Genomic DNA, 8,404 nt, shown 5'->3' with positions numbered 1-8,404 from the left:
AGCTTCCCCAGGGCATTTTCTTTCTGCACACCAAGTGTCTCTGTGTTGCTGAAGCTTTTCCCAAATTGGATCTCCATTAAAGTACTCCAGTAAGTGATACACCTTCAATGTGTAGAGCCATATCTCCATGGAAATAATCTAATCAAAGCGTCCTGCCCATAATTTGGTGGCTTAAATCTCAATGGATAGACCTTAATAAAAAAGATCTCACCCAATAGATGAGTAAAAAAGAATAAGGTCTTGAAAAATTTCTGTGTTTAAGGGGAAGCAAGAAAACCAAGCACATGTTTTGTGCTCACACAGAAAAGGACTGAGAAGTTCATATTTTGCCATACCAGTGTGATGATTAAGCTTCAGAAAATTAGGAGATGAAGACAAAAAGTAGTGGTTTTCATGGCCTAACTAAGCATAAATAAATAAGCAAACAGAACAAAAGTGATAAGACAGGGAGAGGTATTTTATTTCATTCTATATGCATGTGTTTCAGGTGGAATGCTGATGCACAGAGAACATATTCAAATCTTAATGAATACTCATGTAGATGCAAACCTACTTGAAAATGGTATCTTCAAATATATTAAGGCGAGTCAGGGTGTTGTTCATTTGTGAATAAGATCTTTGAATATTCTTTGGAATAATGGAATACATTTGGGCTTGAACCCAATGGGGGATACTTCACATGCAAAGACAACTGAACATGGTGATGAGAAGAATGAGATATTGAAGCCAGAGAAGGGAGAGACATCACCATGTTACAGAGGACTACCATCACCACAATGCTACCCAGTGTGAGAGAAAGCATGGACTTATTGAAACTTTGATTTTAGCCTTCCAGCCTTCAAAACTTTTAGACAGTAAATTCATGTAGTTTAAGACAACCTATGGTGTGGTATTTGTCACTGCATCCAAGCCAAACCAAGACTGCTAATATTAATGAATTTTTCTATGTAAAATCTCTTTTTTTCAATATAATTCAGAGACAATTGCCTACAATAATTATAAACCTATTTCAATTGGAACAAAATATATAGAGATGTAAGTTGAGACAATAACTTAAAGAGGGATCAAATGTGCTGCATAAGACTATGATCAATAATAAAGAGAGGTGGTGGCAGCAACCCCCACACACTTAGGGTAGTGGCTGTAGGCTGCAGGCTGCAAGTCAGTCAGCTGAGTGTGACTGTGATCTGCTATGAGCCTACTGGCTGTGCCTCACAGCTTGCACCTGCTCCCGAGTCAGAGAGCCTGGTTCAGGTTCTGAGAGCAAAGAAGAGAAAACCTCAAGGAACTTCTATTAGAAAGAAAAACATGTTTTGTATATAAAGTGGAAGATGAGATATTATCCAGTAGAGACTGGAGAATGATGACATCTGACCACTACATCCAAGAAGGGACAAAAGTTCTGAACTTAAAACAAAAATGGCTTATAAAGAAAATGCCAATACAGGGAGCAAAAATGATAAAAGATGGAAAAAATTGTATTCCTTTAAAACCTTTTAATGAATTAACCAATTCAACTATAACAGTAGATACACATAAGTTTGAAGATAATTTAACTATGCAGTTGTTGCTTATTAAAGATGGTCTCCAAAATCCACACATGCGATTTAAACAAGGATTTCACTTTAGAAAACATAGTAAAGCAAACCAAGTAACTACAGAAAAAACAAAACAAGATGCTTCTAAGATGATTCAAGAGACCTGTGCTTGATGTTATCATGACCAAATTGTTCAGGCTAAGGTTAAGTCATTTAGAAAATCTCTATGAGTCAAAAGACATGAGTTCTGCAACAAATCAACAATTTTCATCTACTATCTCTGAAACCACAGAGATCAGGATATAAACATCAGCAGTGTAACAGTGAAAAGCGATAGAGCCTCAGATGTAACTACTACAAAATTTGAAATTACTTCATGTCAGGACAGACAACTTGTGTGACCTCCTAGAAATCACCACAATAATATCCTGGGTAAGGTGAAAGAGGACATCATTAGACCTTCTGCCAATATTACAATCCAGAAAGTGCGTATTGGAAAGGGAGTACTACAATTAAACACAGATTTATCTAGGGTCCACATCAGTTCTTCTCAAGACACAAAAAGAAATGAGACATCTTCAAGAAAACTGGCTTCTGAAAGTATAGCCAGACCAGGCTCACTTGCTAATACCAAACTGATAGAAAAGTCCAAAATCACTGACCATTGAAGATATACTGCAGCCAAAGCAACTTTTCATAGATCAGCTCAGCCCAAAGAAACAATAGAAAGAAAAATCCATCTGGCTGTGTGGAAGGCTGATAAAGAAAGAGTGCTGAAAAGGCCTCCAAGCTCCACACTTACCCAGCTAGGACCCAAAGGACAAAATGAAAAACTGATTGGGTCTTTCTGGACTTCCATGGCTGAAGAAAATGAACAGAGACCATTGACTGAAAAAGTAAATAAGACATTTTGTGAATGCCTAAACCTGATTAATGAGGGATATCCAAATGATGAAATAATGGCCATACTGAATGATCTGGTTAAAAATATTCCAGATGCCAAAAAAATTGTTAAGCATTGAATATGCCTTGCACATCTTGAACCAATCACAAGTCCTGCTGAAAATATTATCACAATCTATGAGAAAGCCATGCTGTCAGAGGGTCAGCCTATTGAGGAGATGCAACATGCAATTGTGGATAACCTAACACTGAAGAGTCAAGAAAAAGTTAATTTTGGAAAAAATGCTGAAGCTTGTGGAGCCACTGAGCAAATCCAAGAAGTCAATACTGAAAATATAGATGTTAACTCAGATCCAGGAAAACTGGAAATGGAAAATAAACAACATAGAAATGTGATATTTCAAGATTGTGAAAAAGAACATGAGGACAGAACAGAACAGCCCATCAGTGTTGCTAAAACTCCTTCTAAAGAAATTGGAGCAAGTAGCTTAATTAAATATAACATTTTTTACTATGCCATACTTACAAAGCATGAAAAAGATGCAATTTGATGACCCAAATTCTGCATTTAAAAAGCTGAAGTTTCTAACACCAGTGAGACATTCTCAATGTCTTCAAGAGAACAATTCCAAATTGCCAGATATGTTAAAAGATCATTATCCTTCTGTGTCTTCATTGGAACAGTTCACAGAAGTTGGAAGTGAAATGGATGCTTTTGTATGCCATCATAATGACACACTCTGCCTGATGTACTCTGAGACTGAGAGAGCAGAAGAGAACTAAAGCACTGATGTGGAATGGGGTTTTTAATATAAATTCCAAAATGCTTCATCAGAAAATGAGATGTTCTAGATAAAATTTATAGTTATATTAAAAAAGTTCTCATGTTTTTTTATATAAAGGTACTTCTTTATGTAAATAGGTAATATATAAAAATAAATTCATATTTATGTAAAGTCTATAAAAATATATTTATATTTATATAAAGGAGGTAAGAAGGAAAATGTGGTAAATTTAGTGGATATTAGAAACTTTAGATCTGGCCTGAGTTCCTTTCTTAGTTAAATATTAAACTTCCATAGCTTCTTTTAATGTAAGACTATTAGAATTAATTTAGGGATGGAATATATAATATTCAATAAATGTCATTCTAGTTTAGTTAGTATTTCTAAAATAACTAATATTTAAACTTTTCTCTGCATGATATGAAAACTTTACTGTTAAATAATATTACCAGAAACCTGCTTATATATAATAAACATTCCTCTTTTCACACATAAATACCACCAACAAACATGTTTTGCAAAGCATTGAAATAATACTTAAATGGCATATGTAATCTACTGACTCTACACAGTATCAAATAAGTGATTTTTAATTGTAAAAGGTTAATTTTAAAACAAATGAATATGAGGGAAGATCACAGTTCATCTTATTTATGTTCATTCATTCCATTTGTTTAATAGTAGCTATTTTTGTTTGGGAAAGTAGGACTTCTATTTCTTTTAAACTATATACCAATTATGTATCCAATAAATTAAAATATCTGTAAAAATAATAATTATTATAGAGAACTTAATGCTATACACCACCTAGATTTAGGAAAAGTATACAGAACATATCACACAACAGAAGAAAATAGCCATACTTTTCAGGTTCACATAGAATATTTTCAAGGGGAAACCTTATATCTAGTTACAAAGGAAGTCTAAAAAACTTTTAAAAGACTGAAAAACCCAAAGTTTCTTCCCAAACCATAATGAACCATAAGTCAGTAACATAAGAAAAACTAGAAAATTCACATATGTATGTAAATTAATGCCCATATAACAAACTGGGTGAAAAATTAATTACACCCACAAAAATTAAAAACAGAAATAAACATTCAATTACAAAGGATATTACAAAATACAATATGAATGAAATGATAATACAATACACCATCTTTTTTGGATGCATAGAAAGTAGTGCGCAAGAAAATTATGTATTGAAGCCCCTACTTTAATAAAGAAGAATAATTCCTAATTAAGAATCTAACTTTACATCTTATGCATCTTATGGAACTAAAAAAAGAGCAAACTAAACACAAAATTATTAGAAATAAGGAAATAACAAAGATTACAGTAGACAAACACAGAATACAAAAGAGAAAACAAAAGACAAAATCAAATTGTCAAGACTTTGCCTAGACTGACAAAACATCAATAACAAAAATGAGAAATTAAAGTAGAAGATTGCACAAAGATCCTATGAACTGTCATCCAACAAACTAAATAGTGTGGATGGAAAAATTGCTAAAAATACACAAATTACAAAACTGATTCAAGAAGAAATAGAAAATCTTAGCAGAACAATAATAAGAAGAGAATTTGAATAAGAAATCAAAAACTTCCTCAAAAAGGAAAAATAAAGACAAGATGCCCTCACGGTTGGAATCAATTAAACATTTAAAGAAGAACTGGCGCTAATACTTCTCAAGTTATTCCATAAAGCAGAATAGAAGAGGTAATTAAAATATGTTATATCCATACAATGGAATACCATACAGACAGAAATAGGAATGAAGTATCACTTCCTACAACAATGGACAAATAAAAAAACATGCAAATTTAATAAAAGTTGATGTAAAAGTTCATATTTTCAGTTTTTCTGTTTACATGTAATATGGGGTATAAATAAATCCACAGAGACAGGAAGATTATTGGTTGTCAGGGCATGGTAGCAGTAGATACGGGGTTTTCTTTGAAGATGGCAAAAATGTTTTGACACTAGATACAGTGATGCACAACATTGTTAATAAACTAAATACCTATTGTCATATACTTCAAAATGTTTAACTTATTGTTATGTGGATTCAGAACAATCAAAAAAAGGGATAGACCATCACAAGCTAAGGAAATCCAATTTACTTTTCAAACATAAAGTATATTTTAATGTATCCATGTGAATACAAACATTAATAAATAAAATTTCAAAAAGCTTTTGTTTTATGTATTCACTTTTCAGGCATAAACAACCCACCATATTTAGAGAAAAAAAATAAATGAAAACTAACAAGTTAAGAAAAAAGATTTGGAGTTTCTTTTAAATGCTAAATTTCTAGATGAAATGGCAATAAATTGTCCTACAACTGTGCTACATGCTAGAATTTTTACTTCACTTCTCCTTATTAAATACAGTTCTAAAATTATCTTCCCATTCTTTTAGAATAATAACATTCACAACTTAATCAAGGGAGCACTATGTGACCTCTAACATATTACCTCCATTCTCTTTTCTTCATCTCAAATACTTGTCTTATTTTGCTCACATCATTTTGCCTGCTGAAATGTTCTTATTTATTCACTTTATGCCACTTTGATTTGAAAGTATTATTTACCCCAGAAAAGTCATGTTTTAATCCTGATCCAATCTTCTTGGAGCAACCATTTATTTTAATCCTAATTCAATATTGTAGGGTACAAACTTTGATTAAATTATCTTCACAGAGATTAAACATGTCTAATTGTGGGTATAACATTTTTATTAGATGGAGAGTAACTCTGTCCATTCAGGGTGAGTCTTGATTAGCTTACTGGAGTCCTTCAAAATAAAAAACATATTGGACAGAGAGAATGAGATGACAGAAGCCTCAGAGCTGACAGAGGAAACAGATGTAGATGCTTGGAAAACATTTGCTTCAGAGAATAGAGACATGGATGTTTGGATAAGCTTGGAGTCCAACAGATGTTGCCATGAGATGTTAAGCAAGCCAGAACCTGAAGAGAGCCAAGGGAAGCCAAGAGATGAAAGCCAGAACCAGAGAAGCAAAGTGAGGAACCGTCACAAGTACAGACACTGAAAACAACAGAACCCAGGAACAAAGGACCAGCAGATACCAGCCACTTACCTTCCCAGATAACAAGGGTTGTTCCAAACAATATGGCTTTTATGAATGAAGGTAATCTCATGTTGACAACTTAATTTGGACATTTTCATAAGCTTAGCACTTTAAACTTGTAACTTATTAAGTTCCCCTTTTGAAAATCTGGTACTAATTCTAGAGTATCAGAAACTTGCCAACTAACACAATCTTCCAAATATTGATTTTTCCAAATGTATTTCAGGGAATTCCAGCACATTTTCTATAAGGTATCCAGTCAGGGTCTGTTTCCTTTATCTCTAGGACTAAAAGAATTCCTTATATGATTGAAAATTGAGTCAGAATCATTTAAGAAGGAATAAAGGAATGTATGAATCTCCTTCATGCCCTTCAAAATGGCCTGACATCTTTATTTTCCAACATCGTACAGGGGGTTCTGATTTTGTGATTGTGTGATAAATCCCAACAAGACGACGAATGTTTATCTACAGAATTAAGCCCTAACTAGGTCCAGGATATGTATAATGAGGGTATGACCCCTGTAATATAACACTTATTAGATTTATTAGCTGTTTTAAAATAAGTAAATAGAGGTTTGTTTGGGGGGGCAGAGAAGAACCAATATTTATTGACAGCTTTCAGATTGTCCAGTATTTACATGGAAGACATGTCTTCCCTTCTTAACCCTTTAGGCTTTATTACTGGATAGAGCTCTAATTACAAAATACTTTATTTCTAAATCAAAGCTCTTTATCTTGTACCTTTCACAGATGCCTGACTTGCTCTTTAGGATGAATCATGGAGTCCATATACAAATGCATTGCCAGAGATTTCCACAAGAAGGCAAAAATAACCCATCCTGTTTTCCTTGCTCAGTGCAGATGTCATTCAGCACCCAAGCATTCAGGGAGTATGATGGAAATTACATATACAGAAAAGCATGCTGTTGGTGTATTAGCTATGGTGACACATTCTTTTAGGCTATTCAGAGAAATAACTATCATTTGCAGTGATTTCAGTCAAAACTGCTTTCTCTATCATTTTGTGTAATTGGGGACAGCCATTTTCTTGAGGGTGGAAAACATGCAGAGATTCAGTCTTTTCTCCCCCCTTAGAACAGCTCCATTTCTGGAGCCCTTAGAACATTAATGGCCTTTGGGCAGAGTGAGTCATTGAGGCAGCCACAGCCCCCACAGGGAACATTAGGGTAACCAGGCAGAGAGACAGGCATCACTGATAAATGCAATCAGCTCTGGGATGGAGGAAAGATGAGTGACAGAGCTATTAGCTGAATGTCCTGCTTGTCCATCACCTTGTGCTAAAATGCCCCCTTCAATAGCTGGCCTCTTATTTTCTCACCTGAGATGAGATCCCCTAAGGTCCTGAAAGCTTATATATTTTGACATGTCAGAGGAGAAGATGATAAAATAAAATTTTCCTGCCAGGCAGGGTGAAGGGAATTTAAATACGTGATTTGTTTCCACCAGTTGCTTTGTTCTAGTACTGTCCTCTTAGATTCTGTAAGAGTTGGATGCTGTTAGAAATGACTTCTAAATAGAGGTTTTTGTACCATGAAAGTAAGCTGGAAAATGCAGGAACTTGAGAAAATATCAAAGTGCTTTCCTCTGAAACCTATATGAGAAATTGGTTGACCTGTGTCTTAAAATTTGTTTTACAAGGAGGGGGCCAAGATGGGGCCTTGATAAGGTGTGTGTGTTTTAGTTCATCCTCCAGAGCAACTACTAAGTGACCAGAAACAGTACAGAACAACTCCTGGAGCCATGGCAGTGACAAGACACACAGGTACCCCAGTCTGGTCCAGCTGGACTGGCTGTGAGTCTCTGCAGTGGTGAGTTTCCCAAGCAGCATGCACTTTCGCAAGCCGTGGTGGCTGGCATCTAGCGTCCCTCCCCCACAGGTGGCTTCCCGGACCCAGCTGCAAGCCTCGGAAAAGCAAGTTCCCCAAGCCGTGGCAGCTGGCGACTGGTGCCCTTCCCTCACAGGCAGCTTCCCAGAGGGAACAGAAAGAGTCTCTAACAGTAGCAGGGACTGAGTCCAACCAAACACTGCTGGTGGCAGTGATGGACAAATTCTGACTACT

The 8,404-nt window shown here is 35.1% G+C and overlaps 1 pseudogene; it reads left to right on the top strand.

Annotated features, from left to right (window-relative positions):
- Positions 1-1,192: 1,192 nt before the first annotated feature.
- On the top strand, positions 1,193-3,224 carry LOC143672491 (cytoskeleton-associated protein 2 pseudogene; annotated as a pseudogene).
- Positions 3,225-8,404: the final 5,180 nt, after the last annotated feature.

Source organism: Tamandua tetradactyla, chromosome Y (genome assembly GCF_023851605.1).
Source record: "Tamandua tetradactyla isolate mTamTet1 chromosome Y, mTamTet1.pri, whole genome shotgun sequence".
In the NCBI taxonomy this organism is placed as follows: Eukaryota; Metazoa; Chordata; class Mammalia; order Pilosa; family Myrmecophagidae; genus Tamandua; species Tamandua tetradactyla.
The sequence above is the reverse complement of the archived record's forward strand: the minus strand, read 5'-3'. Positions and strand labels throughout refer to the sequence as shown.